Source organism: Megascapheus bottae, chromosome 14, assembly GCF_031878675.1.
Source record: "Megascapheus bottae isolate mThoBot1 chromosome 14, mThoBot2.hap1, whole genome shotgun sequence".
NCBI classification, from domain to species: Eukaryota; Metazoa; Chordata; class Mammalia; order Rodentia; family Geomyidae; genus Megascapheus; species Megascapheus bottae.
In genome coordinates this window covers 28,849,200-28,864,879 of record NC_143522.1, presented here as the reverse complement: position 1 = coordinate 28,864,879, position 15,680 = coordinate 28,849,200, and the positions used below count along the sequence as shown (strand labels likewise).

The window sequence follows — 15,680 nt, the reverse complement described above, 5'->3', positions numbered from 1 at the left end:
CCGCCCCTCCCCGCCCCGCCCCGGGGTCTGAGGCGGCTGCGTGCTGGAGGCCGGGGCTAGGCAGAGGGCCCCGCCCCCCACACGAAAGGGAGGTCGGGAGCAACCGAACCTGTTAACGGAACTTGGGCGCGGGGGTGGGGCCAAGGGCACCTGATGTCCAATCAGAGGCCGGGCGTGGGTGAAATGCGGCCAATCGCGTCGTCAGGTCTGGCAGCGGCCCTGGCCGGCAGCTGTCGCCCCCTGAGCCGTCCGCCCAATGGCGGAGCGGAATCCGAGCGGAACGGCGCCTGGGTGGTGGGGCGGGGCCGCGCCCAGGCGTGCGAGGCGCGGGCCAATGAGAGGTGGTGGCGGTGGTCCGGGGGCGGGGTCCGGGGGCGGGCGGAGCCGGGTTGGGCCGTGGTGGCGGGGCCGTCTCAGGCCGCCGTCCCGCCCCTCCCGTCCGGCCGCCGCCGCCGCCGCCGCCGCCGCTACCTCCACCGCCGCCTGGGGGGTTGGTTGAGGCGGACGGTGGGGTTCCGGGCCGGAGTGTGGCGCCGCGGTTGCGAGGAGGGGAAGCGGGCAGGTGAGTGCCGGCGGCAGTCCCCCGCGCGCGGCCCGTGGGCCGGGGGGACAGTTGCGCCGACGCCGGGGGCCGCCTCCCGGCCGGCTGGCCGCGCCGAGGTCCGGCTGGAGTTGGAGCTGGCCATTCCGGGCCTGGGGCGCGGCGGGCGGGTGTGCGCGCGGGCCCGGGGCGCGGCGGGCCCGGGGGTCGCAGGGCCCCGCTCCACCCATGCCCTGACGGCCCTGTCGGGCTTGGGCGCGCGCTCTCCGACGTTGCTCTCCGAGCCTCCCGGGTTCCCGGGTGCTGGCAGGTGCGGGGAGCGTCGCCCCCCGCGCCCACCCCTCGTCCTGGCCCGGGCCCCGGGCCTGAGCCCTGGGCGCCGCCCTCGGGTGGGGCCCGGGCCCCTGGCGCGCGCGCGGGTCGCCGGGCTCTGCCTGCGGCTGGGTCGCGCTCATTTCCTTCCTCCCTCCCTCGGCTCGCCCGGCCTCCTGGGGCCGGGGTGGGGGTGGGGGGGATATCTGCGTGGTCTTCTGGTTCCTCGGTCCCCAAACCGCCGGTGTCCCCCGGGGATGCCTGGGGCCAGGTCCCTGCTCCTCTCCCTTCACCGGTCAGTTAGGAAAACAATCGTCGAAAATAGGTCATCTTTCTTCCCACGCGCCCCTGGCCGCGGTCCACACACGCAGCGCCCTACTAGGGAGAAGAATTCAGTGCTGTGAGAGTTTTAAACTCTTCCTCCTCCTCGTGGCTCCAGCCTGGCGATGCAACTCTGCCTTTCTCCTCCCCCCTCTACACCCCCCGTTTTCACTCCGGGGGTGGGGGGTGGGGAGGAGAAGGATCCATCAGTGACGTGTGCCACTTGCCGCGGGGACCCAACCCCCCCCCCCGCGTGGTGTGGTGTGGAGAGGGGGACGTGGAAGTGTGTTTAAGAAGTAGTCAAGCATTAGGATCATGGGGGGGGGCACATTGTGTTCCTCTTCTGATGCAAAGAGGTGATGTTTCTAAAGCAAAAACAAAAAATACTTTGCAAATGTGTTGGCAGGTTAATTTTGCTTTCCATAGCCTCAGAAGAATTAACCCTTTAGGCTGGACCCTGGGGATGATAGTAAAACCCCTCTTGCAGAACTCGACACTGAATAGTGTCATTTTCCCGCTCTGCCATTCTTTTTTTTTTTTTTGGTCACAAATCTGACCCCATAGATAGTTAAAAGCCTAACTGAACAGTCAGCCTTTGGGAGCATTTAAAATTAAATGTACCTCAGCAAAATAACAAAATAAAAGCAGCTTTGCCCTCCACTGTAAACTTTGCCAAGACTCAGCCTGAACCATGATATGCTGTCTCAGCTGGCTACTGTGTACAGAGTTCTGCTTTAGCAAATCAGTCTCAGGCACCACGGTGATTGAAATTTTGGTGAAATTCCAACTATTGAGGAAGTTTTCTCGGGTTTAAGAAAATAGTTGACAAAGTCAAGTTCAATCGAACAGCTTCTTTACTGAGACTCCAACTTTTACTTTTTATTTTTCCTGTCTGACCTTACTTTGTTTATTTACTATTGTTAATTACTGCATGAATGAAGCTAGCCCAGTTACAGGGAAATTCATGGTTGCTGCTTTTGTCCCTCCCCCAGTATCCATGTTGTTTTCTTGGTATAGAATGATGTTGAAGATTAAAGTATTTATGCCTGTATATGTTGAAGCAATGAGAGTTTCTATTGAGTTTCTATTCTCTATGAGATCCCAGAAAGATTTCCTCCAAAAAAAGTAGTGTCTTTTCTATGTCATGAATATTTAGACCAAATCTTAGTGATAAAACTTTTGCTTTAGAGGGCACTGGGTAAGCCCGATGTTGGTTGTTCATGCATGCATGTAGTCCTAGCTGATGAGTAGGCTGAGATCTGAGGGTTAGGTGGCTTGAAGCCACTGGGATAGTCCAGTTAACCACCAAAAAGCCAGGAGTGGAGCTGTGGCTCAAAGGCTAGCACCCTCGCCTTGAGTGAAATACTTGAGGAACAGCACCCAGGAGGCCCTGAATTGAAGCCCTACTACTGGCACAAAAGAAGGAGGGGGGAGGAAGGAAGGAAGAAAGGAAGGAAGGAAGGAAGGAAGGAAGGAAGGAAGGAAAAAAATTATTTGGTAATGAGAAAATATGGAAGTTGTACTCATATTTTTTTTCTCTTCTAAAGTGTAACTACTGGTTACCTGATTTTGTTTCTCTGATGAATATTTGCCCAGCCTCCTGAACTCTCCATGATCACTACCTATAAGATAACATTACTGGACTAAGTATTAGCATTAGTGCAACAGAACCTTGATTTGGTAAACATTCATTCAGTAGATGGTCTTTCTGAAACCTTTAGATGTTCAGTTTCTTACATAAAATAATGTAATATAACTCGTGCTTCTTCAAACTTCCTTAAACTTGGGTCATCTGTAAATACTTTAATATTGAATACAGTGTCATAGCTATGCAAGTAGTTGTTAGAAGGTTTAGTTGTCATAGTAGTTGTGTAGGGAATAATGGCCAAAATCAATGCCTGTATACGTTCTGCAGAGATGAATCTCAATCCCCAATTATTCTTTGCCTACAGTTGATTGAATCTGACCTCAAGTAAGGGGGTGTGGCAAACATCACAGTGTTGGTTCCCTGTGGAAATTTTAGTAAAAATAGGGCCTCCCCCCATATGTCAGTTTAGTTTGAGGCTTTCAAAGTCTCTTAAATATTTTAACTACACAGTTTCCTTTTCAGTTTATCCACTGAAGTAACTGTTCAGAATGTAACTAATAACACTGTATCCTTGTTGCCACCTTCCATTGAATATATTCCCAGCAGAATAGTCTATATGTTTAAAAACTGGATGCTGACCCTGGTTGCAGTTCTTGATGCTTCGGATAGGGGTGAGGAGCAAGTTCCTAGTGTCTTTTCCTCTCTATGGACCAAAACTGTGGGAATGGAGCCATGATTGTGTTGCCTCCAAAAGTGGTATAATTCATTTATTACTGTGGCACCAAATAGTTTTTTTGAAATTTTTTTTTATTAACGTTGATTTTTACATCGAATTTAAATGACAAGTTTAACATACAAGTGTTCAAGGAGGGAATCTCTATTTACAATCACTGGGATTTAGTATTTAGAACTTAATCACAATTAGGCTAAGGGTTTGTATGTCATAGAAACATACTAATTTATGAAATAAAACATTATGTCTATAGAGTCATAGGTTTTTATGTCTATATAGTTATGTTTGTGTTTCCATTACCATGTCCATAGCTTTGGGTATGCAGTTATTGAGTCCTCGCTCTTGTACTCTTTGGATTTAATAGCCACATATTAAGGCACCAAATATTTTTTAATGTAACGGGAAATGTCTCTTAATTCTAATGTTGTTTTGGAAGTACTGGTCGCCAGTTATTTGCTTTCTGAATTAACTTACCGATTTTCATCATTATATTTGGGCTCATTTTTTATTAGTGATGAATAGTTTGATTTATTATGCATCTTTTTTCTTGATATTGTCGCAAGTGTTTATCTTTGAAATGAGTTCATTTATCCAGTTAAGAGTACTAGACTAAGAATTCTTTGCTTTTTAAACTTTGTACAGTTTTTACTTTTGTCTTATTTACAGATGTGCTTTATTTGGCGAAATGGATTTGTGTACATCATATGCTTTCATTTTCTTCCCTAAAATTTGGAGATGTTAATTAGTGAATGAATGGATTTGGCAGTAGTGGGGTTTCAATGTAGGTTCGCCTACTTGCTAGGCATATATTCTTCCATTTGAATCTCATGCCCAGCCCTTTTGGCTTTTAGTTATTTTTCCTATAGAGGTTTCTTTCATTTTTACCTGAGGCTGGCTATGGATCACCATCCTCTTTCCTATGTTTCCGATGGATGGATGCCATCATGCCTGCCTAACTTGTTAGTGAAGCTAGGGGGTCTTGCTATTTTTTTTTTAACCTGGGCTGGCCTCAAACACAGACCCTTGCCCTTACATTCATCTCTTGAATAGCTGGGATTAGGCATGGGCCACTGAGCCCAGAATTATTTGTTTTTGCTGTGTTAATAGTTGTGTGTAAAAGGATTAGCAGAACCTATAATGTTAGAAGTCTTGTTTTTTGTGTTAAATACAACCAATAACTTGAGCCAGATTTAGCTATGTAAAACCCCTTTTCCATTTGGGAGTCTTCTTTAAGTTTTAGAAATAACAGAACATAATACAAGAAATATAGGCATAGGTAGTGATAGTATTCAAGTTAAAAAAGAATGAAAAATTATTCCAAATCATTATGTATAAAATTTAAATAGCAAAGTTTAGGCTTTGAAATTTTCCTTTAAAATTTGTTTTCTTTCTTATTTCAAGTACTTTCCCAGAGTAAACTATCAGTCAAAGTAAGTCCCAACCCTCCTGGACAATAATGAAGGAGGCAAACTCTGAGGTTAGCATATTTTGAAGGGGATCTGTGAGATTGCCATTCTCTAGCAAAGGGAATGTTAATGTTTTACAAACCTTGCCTCAGTGACAAGGTAGGCAAGAAGAGGAGAGCAGAGGGGCTGAGCCAGGAGGAATATTCTCACTGTCTTTAAAGCCTAAACATTATCTAGAGAAAACATAAATCTGATGAGATGTCCATAAGCACTGTTTTAAGTTTTTTAATTGACAAGAGTTGTATACACATAGAACTCATAAAAACTTTATAGTGCTGGGCACGGTAACTCATGCCTGTAATCCTAGTTACTTGAAGAGGCTGAGATCTGAGGATGGTAGTTCAAAGCTATCCTGGGCAGAAGAGACCCTGTGAGGCTTTTATTCCTAGCTCACAATACATAATCTAAAAGTGATACTATGGCTCAAAGTGGTAGAATGTTAGCCTTAAGCAGTAGAGCACAAGGACAGTACCCATTCTCTGAGTTCAAGCTCCAACACTAACCAAAGAACAAAAAAACCAACAAAACAAACAACTTTATAGTATTTTGGGCTTATTACTATCTATGAGCCTTATGTTCACTTTGTGTGTGTGTGTGTGTGTGTGTGTGTGTGTGTGTGTGTGTGTTAGTGAGGTTTGAACCCAGTGCCCCACATATGCTAGGCAATCTACCACTAGCTACATCCCCAGTCTTGTTTACTTCAACAAAAATTTTATTTTGAGACATTCTTACTGTGTAGGCCCATTCTGACTTCAAACTCTTTCTCCTTTTGCCTCAGCCTTCCAGGTGTCCCTATCCATTTTTTAAATAAAATCATTCATTAGGACATAGTAGTTTCTGAACATTTTTACTAAGTGGGTTTTTAAAATTTCAATCTCAAGCTGGGTGCTGGTGGCTTGTGCCTGTAATCCTAGCTACTCAGGAGGCTGAGATCTGAGGATGAAGATTGATGTTCAAAGCCAACCAGGGCAGAAAAGACCTGGTGAGACTCTGTCTCCAATTAACCACTCAAAAACTAGAAGTGGTGCTATGGCTCAAATGGTAGAGGTCTAGCCTTAAGATCTAGCACAAAGAAGCTCAGGGTCAACACCCAGACCCTGAGTTCAAGCCCCACAAACGACCCCGCCCCCCAAAAAAGTTTCAGTGTCAAAATAGGCATGGATCTTTAATATCAGTAGTTTGTATGCAGTCAGGAGTAAGGGGTTTCATTATGACATCGCTACACAAGTATAATGTATTTTGATCATATTCATCCTCAGTGTTATTCTTTTCCTGTTCCAGATTCCACCTGGATGAGGTGAACAAGGCAGGGTATATTCTGTCATGTGACCTTTAAGAGGCCAAAGGGAGAAAACCTATACATGTCTGTGTTTTACTATTACAAGATTTTTTTGGGGTCTGTTATGAGGCTTAAATTCAGGGGCTTGGGTGCTGTCCCTGAGCTCTTTTGCTCAAGTGTAGAGCTCCATCACTTTGGAGACACAGTGCCATTTCTGATTTTCTGGTGGCTTATTGGAGATAAGAGTCTTTTAGACTCTGGCTTGGACCATGATCCTCAGGTCTCAGCCTCCTGAGTAGCTAGGATTACAGGAGTGAGCCACTAGCACCCAGTGAAAATAAAGTTTTGAACATCAGAAATAGTGAACTCTTTGTGCCTTTGTAAATGTGGTTGGTATTGAGCTGAGCCCTGAATGGACTATTGAGAAACAATAAAATTTTTCATTGAGTTATACTCATGAGGCTCTGCCACCGAGTGAGTTTACTACTTTTTGTATGAATTAACTCTTCTAAGTATCAGCTTTCTTATGTGCAAAAGGAGCATAATAATATCTTACCTGTTGTATAAAAGGCTCACCTCAGTTTCTGATGTACCGTTAGGATGAGGAGCATCATGTTAGAGAATGACCAGAGTGCATTGCATTGTACTTTAGCAGCCAGTACGTGATCCTGAAATAAATAACACGACAACATTAATAATTGCATTACCTTCAAAGATTGAGTTGTTGAATACAGCACATCTGTCTTGCTAAAGATCAATTTATAGAGTGAATGCCTTTAGTTGATAATTTATCTTTGTATTTCAGATTAGATTCTCAAGAAATTTGCATGGAATAAGTGAGTGAATCCCTGTGGCTTATAGAAAAGCTCAAGCAGTATGGGTCCCTGTAGTCTGATCTACTTTGGAGGCTGAGATCTGAGGATTGTGGTTCCAAGGCAGCCCATGTAGGAAAGTCTGGGATATTTTTATCTTCAACTAACTACCAAAAAAGTCGAAGTAGAGCTGTAGCTCAAGTGGTAGAGCACTAGCCTTGAGCACAAAAGCTCAGGGATAGTTACCGTGCCCTAAGTTCAGGATTGGTACTCGCCCGCGTGTGTGCTCGCACATGCGTGTGCGCACACGCACACACAGCTCAAACAATCTTAGAATATTAGAAAGCAGGAATTTCACTGAACCATGCCTCTTAGCATATCTGTAGGGGTTTATTGACTTAAGAACTTGACTGAAGTGCAGTATATAGTTTCGTTCCCTTTTGAGAAGAACATCATAAGGGGCTAGCCCCAATTAACCTGATTTTCAACTCTTGAGTAGCTGAGATAGAAGGTATGACCACTGTACACAGTTAGCTTCTTGATGTCTTTGAGTCTGTAATAAGTACGTGGTGCCTTCTTGATTTAGAGAGTGGGAAGATAGGTAGTAATGAACTAGTTAAACTTGTGTGACTTACTAAGACATGGCGAGTTTGTTCCCAGCCCTTGGGCAAAGCTGAGTTGTAGTTCACATGGACCATGAGAAGTCAGGGCCATCCATGCTTCATCAGTGCCTACACTGTCTAGACAAATATCTTTCAGTTTCAAGCCAGTGTCCTGCATTTTGTATATTTAATTCTGAATGTTGTAAGGATCCTAATGGCTTACAGAATATTTTATTGATTGATTGATTGATTGTTCGTTGTGGGGCTTGAACTCCGCCTGGGCACTGTCCCTGAGTTCTTCAGCTCAAGGCTACCACCCTATGCCTTGAGCAACAGCGCCACTTCCAGTTTTCTAGTGATTAACTGGAGATAAGAGTCTTATGGACTTTAGTGCCTGGGCTGGCTTGGAACTGTGATCCTCAGATCTCAGCCTCTGGAATAGCTAGGATTACAGGCCTGAGCCACCGCTCCTGACTATACAATATTTTAGTGAGATGGAAAGAAGCTTGTTTCCTCGCACCTCTTTTCAAGTGCATTTTATAGCTGAGAGGCTGAGGTAGGGAAACACATTTCCTCCTTCTGTCAGTCCAGCAGTGAAGTTTGGGTCAGTGCAAGCCACACTGAAATACAGATGCTGTGCCTGAGCTAGTGTTTCCTGGGAGAATTGCCAAATTAGTACAAAGAAAAATGTTATCTCTGGTTGGATTTAATCTGAAGAAGCATTTTCAGGAAGAACTCAAGCATAAGGCAAATATATATCCTTTTCATTTACTATTTTAAAGAAATGTGCAGCTGAATTCCATCATCTGTTCAGTAGATGTAAACTACACTGTGTAAAAATGAGCTAAGTAGCTAATTCCCCTGTCATATAACTACTCCTTCAGTAGTTAGGGTCCCAAAATGCGCCTTTCTGTTCCTGACCTCATTCCAGTGTACACGATCTTTTGTGCTCAGGCTGGCTTTGAACCGTGATTCTCAGATCTCAGCCTCCTGAGTAACTAGGATTGCAGGCCTGAGCCACTGCGCCCAGCAAGTTTTTCTTTTTTTATGTTTTCTTTTTTATTTAAAAAATATTACCCTCTGGGGTTGGAGGCATGGCTCAGTTGGTAGAGTGCTAGCCAGTGAGTGAAAGTATCAGGTACTGAATTTGAATCCTGGTATCCAACCTAAAAAAAAAAAATAATAATGCTGTTTTCCGAAGGCAATTCATTGGGTATTTGTAAATTATACCTCATTTCAATTGAAAGCACCTTTCACTTAGCCTTGTACCTTCTGGCTAACATTGTAATTTAATTATTTAGTATGTGTTTATGTGACTATTTGGAATAATAATTGATACCTATTTAGCCTTTGTAAAAACTGATAACTAGTATAATCATGATGATATCTATTTCCTTGTATTTATTTATTTACTTGTGGGTCATAGGGCTTTGAACTCAGCCTGGGTGCTGTCCAGAGCTCTTCAGCTCAAGGCTACCACCCTACCTCTGGACCTGGGCATTGTCCCTGAGTTTTTCAGCTCAAGTCTACCGCCCTACTCTTAAGCCAAGCCCCACTTTCCGTTTTCTGGAGGATAATTGGAGATAAGAGTCTGAGGTCCTTCCGTGCTTTGAATCTTGATCCTCAGATCTCAGCCTCCCGAGTAGCTAGGATTACAGACGTGAGCTACCGTGCCGGCTTTATTGTTTTATTTGCTGAAATTTAGATTCTGTCACATAGCTCAATGGAAATCACAATGAAAACATCAAATTGTGAATAGCATATCTTTGAATCATAAACATAAATGGTAGGTATTCATTTCAAATCCATAAGGTTAGTGAAAAATGGCAAAGGGGAATTGAATTTAGGAAATCACACATATTGGATACTAATAGCTTCTCAGACTGTGCCTCAAAACTTAGTCATCCTTCTGAAACTCTTAGTTTATTTCCCAACTTCTATGGTTAGTTACTTAGGTATTTTAGGAACTGTCCAGGATGAGCATGTTCTAGATATGAGTCTTGGTTTTCTAGACTCATCTCTGAGACTCATAGGCCTGGCTTTCCCTAATTTTGTTGTCTTGTCTGGCTAGCATTGTCCTAGGCGTGGAGACACCGGAGAGCTTGCTTTATTATTAGTAGTAGTATTAATTATTAGTATTAATGATTATAATCACTATTACATCGTTATAGCTGATGAGGATTAATCTCAGGGCCTTTTGCTTGCGAGGCAATTGCTATACCACTTGAGGCAGACCCCAGTTTAGAGAGCTTGTTTAATTGAATGCACCTATATTTAGAGTCCAACTATATGCTGGAATGGATCCAGGATTTCAAGTTTGAATTGGTAGGTCTGTTGCTTGGCAGATCTGGTTTCTTGGCAAAATCAGAGCTGTCTAAGCCTGGTGACAACTGGAGTCATCACCATAGCCACAGTGGGCTGCAGTGGGCACGCTGGGAGACATAGCAAATGCTGTGACTGTGGTCGCAGTGCCCAAAGAACTTCTAGCTGGGCTAGAATAGCTCCTCCTTCTCTGTCCAAAACAGACTACCAGACTCCTGCTACGCTGTTGTCCAGCAAGCCAAAAACACTTGAACATTTTGAGTGTGTTGAAAACTCTGAAAAGTTTATTAAATTTCTTTAAAATATTTAATACCTTAAGGCCTTTTCATCTATAATCTGTGGGTTTCTTGATGAAAAACACTTGTGTTATTATATAAGCTTAACATTGACTTTAATCCTGACTTTGTTTCTTTATACACCTCTAGATGGTCTGTATGTATACATTTATATTCTTACCATTAAGAGTTGTCCTATTTCTTTAATAAGATTAGTTAAATATTTGGGCAAGGTTTTATTTTGACTACTTGTTATGGTTTGAACATGACCTCTTCCCCCTAGAGCCTCTCCTGTTGAAGGCTTGGTTTTCAGCTGGTGGCCCTGTTGGAGTTGATTGGCTCGTGAGGGTGTTAAGCTCATTAATGGATTAATCTATTGATGACTTCTTAGCTGAAGGTTATATCTTCTCCCTATACTTTTTTTCTCCATATCCTCCTTTTTCCTGGCTGTCATGAGGTAAGCAGCTCTCCTCTTGCCTTGATATTCAGCCTGCTGGCTCACACCTATAATCCTACCTAGTCAGGCGGCAGAGATCTGAGGATTGATGTTCAAAGCCAGCTCAGGCATGAAAGTCTGTGAGACTCTTATGGCCAATTAACCACCAGAAAACCAGAAGTGGTCCTGTGGTTCAAGTGGTATTGCGCTAATCCTGAACTGAACAGCACAGGGACAGTACCCAGGCCCAGAGTTCAAGCACCATGACTGACCCCCCCCAAAAAAAAATCTTAAAAAAATCTTTTTATTTTTATTTTTGCCGGTTCTGAGATTGACCTGAGTAGTTTATTGGAGGTAAGAGTCTCATGGGCTTTCCTGCCCAGGCTGGCTTTGAACTGCAATCCTCAGACTCAGCCTCTGAAGTAGCTACGATTACAGGCATGAGCCACATTGTTTTTCTCAGGTATTTTGTAACAGGTGGACAGTTGTCTGACACTACTATTTTAATCACTGGTGGGAGAACTATCAGAATTAGTGACATTAAGTATTCAAACGTGATATACAAAAATGCCTCCATTTTTCTTTACTCTTTTTGGTGCTGGAGGCGGAACTTAGGGTCTTGCAAATGCTAAGCAGTTGCTCTGCTGCTGAGCTCATTCCCAACCTTTAAAGATTTCTTCATTCAACTGATGTTTTATCCTTTTACTGTGTGTCACTATACTAGACCCTATAGAAAACATAGAAGTGAAAGCTCTGGTTTCTTTTTTGCAATGAAATGGAGGATAAAATAGGCACATAAACCATTTAGACTGTAGTGGGCAAGATCACAGAGTCCTGGGCTGTGCTGTGAAAGTGAGAGGAGAGAGATCCTGACAGAGCAAGTATTGCTAATGCCCTCACCAGGGAAGAGTGTGTAGCAGGGAATGGTGGTCAGGGCCAGGGGCCTGCAAACCAACAGAAAGCTGAGGCTCTCTGATGGTGTGAGAGTAAAGAAGTGTAGGGTTTCTGCCTTCAAGCGCTTTGAGTTAAAGATGCCCCACAACAACTAGTATTAGTGCTAAACGGTATTGAACCCACAGACAAATGTTGAAGATGTTGAGCAGCTCAAAATTCAGAGAAGCATATGCAGGACTATCAAACTAGTGCAGAGAAATTCCTGCTCTCCAGATACTAAGTTCTGAAAGTAAATGTAAAACCTAGACCATATGCCTCTGGCTGCTCAGATTCAGTTTGAGGTGAACAGAGAACCCTGGGAGCCTTAGGCGGCTGAAGAGCCCTGGAAACCAGTCTGGGCAGAACAGATTAAGAGAGTCCAACCCAGGATCCTGTGCCCTAGAGAGATACATTCTCTCGGGCAGGGACAATCATACACCTGCTTCCTGAATTAAGATTAGGATTCTTGTCTAAACTAGGGCTAGCCACTTTCCTTTGAAGTCTAGAATAATCTGATTTTCAAAAGTCCTATAGTCCAGAGAAGTCAAGCTTTAGTATCCGTTAATGACCTTGAATTTGGCCCTTTCTCACTGACTCTCATTGGAGCTTAGAATTTCAAGGAAGAGCTTAGAATTTTCCCTAAAGCCACTGGGAACATTTTAGAAAGTCCTCAGAGTTTGTGGAGAATTGCCAGGCATATACAAGGGGTGGCTGCATTCCAGGACAGATAGAATAGTAATAGGGAGTGAGTCACTTCACCCATCCAAGACTGAGCTGTAGGAAGTTGAGCAAATGAAGCTCACATAGTATGTAATTCCAGTTATATGATGTTTAAGAAAGGAAAACTGAAAAGTAGTAATAGATAAATTGAGGGTTGTTTTTAGGAGATTGGGGATGGCCTGAGAAGGGCTTGAGGGAAGGTGTCATGCACTGGGTGTCCTTGTTATCCTACTGAGCTAGTGGCAGTGTAGGAGGTATATGAATGACCCCATAAAGCTGCACACTGTGCTGTTATAACTTATAATTCAGTTTTTATTGGGGCAAGCTCTGAACAAGGTGTTGGAGGTTGGAAATGAAGAGAGATTGAAAGAGCTGAAGAGGAGGGTCTTGCCTGGAAGTGGTCGAGGGACTGTAAGCAGTTTAAAGATTCCATTCTAGCATATCTGCTCCTCCAGGAGCTAATGTACTGATGTGTTTTGAAGTTTTACTTTTGTTATGTTTTTATGTTCTTTTACTAGTTTTATAGTCTGGCAGTTTTCTGACTAAAACCTTGAGAACGATTTAAGTTATAAGTACTTGACTGCGGGAAAATTACTACCAAAGAAATCTATTATGCTTTTAAATTATTGTGATCATATATTTAATGACCTCTTTCCTGAAGCAGGACTTTCACATGTTGTGTGTGTTCCAAGGGAATAGAAACTTGGGTAGAAGCTCCAGGATACAGGTAGGTGTTTTTGTTTGTTTATTTATTTTTGTGTTCCTTGCACATGCTAAGAAAATACTTTTCTCCTGAGCTCCAACTTAGCCTTATGGATATAAATTTTGACCCAATGTGGAAAATGTCCAGGTGTTTTTCATTGGGTACTTAGGGTCACATCCTCCATGCAGCCCTGTATGGGGAGGTCTGGGTCACACGTTGGGGGTAGAGATGGAATTAAGACAGAGAGGTGCTCTCAGAGAGCTTCTTGTCTGGAGGTGACTGCTGTGTGACTCAGTCCTTCAGTGCATTGGTGTCTATCAGTAATGGAAGGATGTTCAAGGAACTGCAGGGGAGCCCAGTGGATTGTGACTGGGAACACAACCCAGGACTCTCCAGAAGACACCTGGATAGAAGTTGTAGAAAAGTAGAGTATATGTACAGGTGACCAGAGTGTACAATGGGGAAGTAAAGGAACAGGTGAAGGGAAACATGTGCTGCCAGGTGTACTGTGATTGGGAGACCTGCAAGATGGGGTGACAACCTGAGGGTAGGTGTAAGCCTTATGGAGGGGTAGGTACAGTGACCCAAAAGAGACTGATGTCAAGGCCTAAGCAAGAACATGAATTTAGGAGCTGGCTGGATTACTCCAGTGTGTGCCAAGTAGCCTCAGGTAGAGATGTGGTAAGGATGCCATGTCAATTTGGGAGACCTTTCAGACCTTTCAACCCCTGAAACACCATGTAATTCCTATCCATTTGTAAACAGAGGATGTGTGGATATGGTGCTGAGCTCAAATTCTAGCTCTGCTGCTTTCTTGACATACCAGCTTGGAGGGAGAAAGGCCCTAATTCTCTTGAAATGACATGTAAAAGATATTAGCCACGTGCTCTGGCTCACGCCTGTAATCCTAGTTACTCAGGAGGCTGAGATCTGAGGAACACGGTTCAGAGCCAGCCTGGGCAGGAAAGTCCATGACACTCTTATCTCCAGTTAACCTTCAGAAAATTGGAAGTGGTGCTGTGGCTCATGTGGAAGAGCACCAGCCTTAAGCTGAAAAGCTCAGGGACATTGCCCAGGCCCAGAGTTCAAGCTCCATGATGATGACGGGGTGGGTAGCTCACGCCTATAATCCTAGCTACTCAGGAGGCGGAGATCTGAGGATCAAGCTTCAAAGCCAGGTGGGGCACAAAAGGGCTTGAGACTCTTATCTCCAGTTAACCTAAACGAAGTGGGGCTTGATGGGCTTGGCTCAAGCGTAGGGTAGTAGTCTTGAGCTGAAGAGCTCAGGGACAATGCCCAGGCCCATGGGTAGAGTGGTAGCCTTGAGCTGAAGAGCTCAGGGACAGCACCCAGGCCGAGTTCAAACCCCATGACCCACAACAACAACAACAAAAAAAGATAATATTGATGGCTCAGTGTCTGTGACGATCACTTGATTACTGTCATGGCTGCTTTAATGAGCCATGAAGTTTTTGGATCAACATGAAGAAAGACTGGGGAGGAGAGGAACAGAGTGAGAGCCAGTGAGGCCTGTTTTGTAGCCATTGGCAAATATCACACTGCCTGGTATAAAGCAAGAGCAACATGCTTACAGGCTCTTTCTGTTAGAAGGGGAAGGGTCTTGATATTCCTCAGCTAAAGCCCCCTAGTAAGTGATTTAGAGGCTCATATGAAGGGTGTCTTACCAGTAGGTGAGTCGAGCCATCACTGACAGCATGCCTCTGCATGTGTTCTGCCAGGCCACTAGATCTACTATATTTGGAAGTGTGATTAAAGTCCTTATTAGCAGACTCCTCTGGGGCTTTAGCTACTTTTAAATTGAGTTTGCTGATCCTCCATAGAAATACCCTTTGAGGCTCCTGGAGCAAAGCAGAAGAGGTACTCTACCCGGACTGTACCCTTGTTTTGGTCTGAATGAATGATAACAGGGAGGGGCTTTTTCCCTTTAGGACAGCCCTGCAGTGCAGGAACAGGTACTTTGGCTGTTCTTTCTCCTGTTCCCCCACATCACTTACTACTGTTGGCTTTTGATGGTAAAATGACTAATTCTTTTCAATCCTATATTTTACTGGTGCCATTTCTTTTTCTTTTCTTTCTTTCTTTTTTTTTTTTTTGCCAGTCCTGTACCTTGAACTCAGGGCCTGAGCACTGTCCTTGGGCTTTCTCAAGTCTAGAGCTCTACCACTTGAGCCACAGCACCATTTCTGGCTTTTTGCTATGGATGAGGTACCAAGGAATTGAACCCTGGTGTTTGTGCATGCTAGGAAAGCACTCTACCACTAGGCTAAACTCTGCCCTACTGGTGCCGTATGTATCCCAGGTTGACTTATATTGTATTTTTACAATATTTTTAGGAGATTTAATATATACTTTGGTATATTATTTGATATATAACAAAATATGCCATAATATACGCATTGAATTTTATGCTTACATTTACCTTCCATTTATATTACCTATGTAAGAAAAGGTAACTATCTTAGCAAAAATTCCATTTTCTATCATTTTAGCCTGTCTTTTTCATGTGGACTCAGTGACAGTGAAGCCTGTGATCTCCCCAGTGGGAGCACAGGCAGACTGAATATTTCTCTTAATAGTTGACCATCTTTCTTTCTTTCTCTTTTTGTTCCTTTCACT

General features: G+C 43.8%; 1 protein-coding gene across 2 annotated transcripts in view; it reads left to right on the top strand.

The window, feature by feature from the left end:
• The first annotated feature begins 366 nt into the window (after positions 1-366).
• The window catches only part of Setd3 (SET domain containing 3, actin N3(tau)-histidine methyltransferase), a 72,458-nt gene continuing 57,144 nt past the window's right edge, over positions 367-15,680 (top strand). The window contains exons 1-2 of one of the 2 annotated variants that reach the window (XM_090344804.1): positions 367-562; positions 13,005-13,067. The gene's annotated coding sequence lies outside the window, so the exon portion shown is untranslated. The remainder of the gene's footprint in view (positions 563-13,004; positions 13,068-15,680) is intronic. The other variant, XM_090344803.1, reaches the window with a different exon arrangement.